The following is a 3907-nucleotide window of genomic DNA, read 5'->3' as shown; positions in this document are numbered from 1 at the left end:
GACAGACTCGCCGCAAGTGCCAGGCGCAACATCCGGTGGACTCAAGGCACAGAGCCCCGTCGCAGAGGGAACCCACACAGAGGGGCCGGCGTGCACGGGCACACTCCCTGCTAACTCCCGCCTTTGAGAGCAGTCTCTGGTCTGTCATCCCCACTCAGTGTTGACAACGCAAAATAAAAAATAAAAAGAAAGAAAGAAATCCAGCCTGCCACTTGGACTCCCCGGCCCGCCAGGCCGGGCGGCCCCACCCCCACCCGCCTCTGTGTTCCGGGTTTATGTCAAGGTGTGTACGATTCTAAATTAAATGTCAGCCACTGTACATTTCTGGCTCCAGCTGCAGAAAACGAGGCGCTGGCGCTGGAGACCATCCAGTCCTTCAGCTCCCGTGCCTCACCGCGAGGGTGACAAGCGGCTGAATCACCGCGCAGCACCTTGCCGTGCCGTGGGAGGCCGGGATAAATTCATTTTCAATGATAAACGTGGCCGTCAGGGCTGAGTTGAAACGGCTTTAGCGGGAGCAGTGAGTGCCTGTGGCAGAGGCTGGGTGGACGAGGGCCAGAGGTCCCGACCCCTGGCCAGCCAGCCCCAGGCCCGGGAGACAGGCCCCTCTGACATTCCGTCCACGTTCGCCGAGGCCCGCTGCACTCCAGCTCAGGAGCTCCAGACCAAGCGGCACCGAGGCTTTTGAGGAAGAGAGAGGGGCTCCAGCGCAGCACGGACCAGGGTTCCAATTCCCGTCCCACCGGTTTTTGTGTGACCTTGGTCCAGGCCCAGGCCCAGGGCTCCAAGCTGCAGTGGCCTCATGGTTTACATGGGGTATTAGTGATGCCCCAGGTCTAGGGTGAGGATAATGTGAAATAAGCTGCCAGTGCTAACCGTGTCTAGCACATGGGAAGTGCCTACTAGATGGTAGCCTGGCGCTGACTGTGCCGTTTCTGAATTTGTTTCAGTATTAGGGAACCCAGAACCTCCCACATCCGAGGCAGGTGCTCTGTCACTCAGCTACATCCCGGGCTTTTTTTTTTTTTTGAGGCAAGGCCTTGCTAAATTGTCCAGGCTGGCCTTGAACTTGCGGCCCTCCTGCCTCAGCCTCCTGAGGCTGGCATAAAGCCAGGCCTGTCCACACCCAGCTGATGTTAAGAAGACTGCTCCTCTGTTCCCTGATAACCTTCCTACCTCAGTTTCCTCACCTGTCAGGGGAGGACAGCCACAGCTCCCACCCATTAGGGGGCCGGGAGGACACTGGGTGCTCCACACGGGGCTGGGCAGAGGGCAATGCTCAGCAGATGACAGCTGTCACCCCATGTCCCCAAATGTTCCTCCTCGCCCCTCACTGGCGCGGTCAGTTTCTGTCCCTCCCACATGGTGTGCCTCACTGTCTGCCTGGCATGCTGTCCCCAGGAGCCACACCCTCCCAGTGGCCTGCGGTGGGCACCCGTCAAGGGCCACTGCCTTAGGCCAGCTGACACCCTGTGATTGATAAGTCCTGGCTCTAAAGGATGAGCAGGATGGGCCACAGCCCTACTCTCTGGAATATAAACTAAAAATCTCAGACAGGACTTGCTTGTTAGGGGGGTTGTTACAGTGAGGTGGCCACAGAAAAGGAAAATAGGAGCACACAGAATTAGCGAGGCAGAGGGGGTGACAGGGGGACAGGGCAGCCTTGGGTCTAAGCCCACGCGGCCCGCAGGCCCTGGGTTCCAGCTTCCCTGAGGTCCTGCCTGGTCCCTGAGATGGAGCCCAGGCTGCCTTGAAGGTGGGGAGACTGCTCTGGGGGCTCAGCTGCCCTTTCTCCCTGGCAGGTCTCAGGGTGGCGTGGCACAGGCTCTGGGATTGCTCCCGTCTCCTCCCACTGCATCACACCCTGAGGGTCTAGTGACAGGTGCAGAGCTCTCTTCTCCAGGACGACGTCCCAGGTGCACAGGGGCACAGGCTGTAAAGCACCAGGCAGACACCTGCAAGCTCCTGCCAGTCCTGCGTCGCGGCTGGCCCTCTGGCATCCTGAGCAGAGGTATCACAGAGCGGCTGATGGGATGAGGACTGCCCCCAACACGGGCACTTTTTGCAGCCCCTCAGGCAGGAGGGTTGAGGCTCCATTGCTGAGCAGGTGCGATGACCCGGCAGTAAACACTGCCAGGAGGAGCCGCTAGGTGGCCCCCGCTTACCTGTCCAGCCTCCCTCCGCAGGCCTGGGAGCAAGCTCCGGTTGGCACCTGCTCAGGCACACCACTCTTTGCCTTGCTGCTGTGGCCCCTCTTTGGGAACATCTTCCCCCAGCCTCCAGGCATCCCTGCCTTCACCCTGCAACCCTCCTCCACGGGTGCCTTCGCCGACCACCCAGTGCACACCCCCAGAACCTCCTCCATTGGCCCTTGGCACCCCCTCACTCAGACTCTTAGGTTGGGGCCTCCCGGGTGACCTGTCCCTGCAGAAGCTGGTCTGGAGTGGACATGCTCTGCTCAACTGTGGAACTGGGACATGCAGCCCTACTCGAGCCGGCTTTGTGCCGGGCACCCTGCAGGGGCTGCAACACTCACAGCTCCTCGCCTCCTGCTCAGTGAGGACACTCAGCCTGGGAGAGGACATGGAATCTGCCCAAGGGATGCTTGCGCCCTTCCTGCCAGGCACATGGTCTCTCAGACCCTCACAGAGGCCTTCCAAGAGGGTGCTGCGAACCCGCGGGCACGTGGGGAAACTGAGGCCACACAGCCAGTGCTGTTTCTCCACCACATCCTTCTGCCCAGGCCTTTGAGTCCTTCAGGCCACCTGCCCACCCTCTAATAGTCAGTGAAAAAGGAGGACACACAGGAAGAGCCAGGGTTCGTAGAGGAACCCAGTCTGACTCCCAGCCAGTGCTGAGAGATCCTCTTCAACAACCTGGTGGTCCAGCCTCCTGATGGGCAGCAGGTGTGGGGCTGCAGTGAGGCCAGCAGGGCCTCGGGAAAAAAATAAGGTTAGACGGAGACTGGGAACCCAGCTTCTGGCTGGTGATTGACAGCCTCCTCAGACAGCCTGGGACCCCTGTCCAGTCCCGTTCTAGCTCTCAGAGTCCAGAAGCACTCCTGCCCAGTAGCCTCCACCCCAGGTAGCCTGCCGCGACCGCGGAGGGGCAAGGAGAGGGACAAAGATGGGGAGACAGACTGGCAGCCAGTTTGAGAGAGACGAAGACAGTGCCAAGGAACAGCGCGGCGGGCCAAGGCGCCCCGGGAGCCGGAAAACAGCTTTGGGAGAAGCGGGGGACAGGGAACGGGGGCGTCTCTCTGGAGCTGGGGGAGACGAAAACCAGGCGGCTGCAGACAGGAGGGGGGAGGGGCAGCCAGCGGGGGCGCGGCGTGGGGCGTGTGGGAGCCACCCGGTCAGAAGCCACAATAGCAGCTCGTTAACGGTGCAGATTAAGGACTTTGTCAATTACCTCCGAAGGCCGCTCGGGCGGATTAAATGCTTTTAAAAGTGCTGCCGGTGGGAAGGGGCGCCAAAGAAGCCCCCTCCCGGCTCAAATCCCTCCTCTCCAGGCAGAGGAGGAGGCGGGGGGCTGGGACTGCGCGGGGCCCGCGTGGGGAGCGCGGCGACCGGCCGGGAGCGCGGGCAGGGCGCGGGGCGGCTCGTACTCGCGCTCGCAGCTGTCCCGGAGGCTGGGACCCTGGTTCCGCCCGCCGGCCGCCTGGGCGGGGGGTCAGTACACTGTGGGCCCACGAGAGCCTGGACACGGGTCTGGGGACGCAGGCCGAGGCGTTCCCCAAAACCGGCTGGAGCGTCGGGGTTGGAACGGGGAGGCCCCAGGCGGCTGGAGACTCCCCTGCCGGGCGCACTGGCCCCAGGACCCCGACCCCTTGGGCCCGCAGGGGGCGCACTCTCGCCAGTCCCCAGCCCCTGACTCCTACGGTTTAGGAGCGAGCCCGGGGTCCCGA

Source organism: Sciurus vulgaris, assembly GCF_902686455.1.
Source record: "Sciurus vulgaris genome assembly, chromosome: 15".
NCBI lineage: Eukaryota > Metazoa > Chordata > Mammalia > Rodentia > Sciuridae > Sciurus > Sciurus vulgaris.
The sequence above is the reverse complement of the archived record's forward strand: the minus strand, read 5'-3'. Positions refer to the sequence as shown.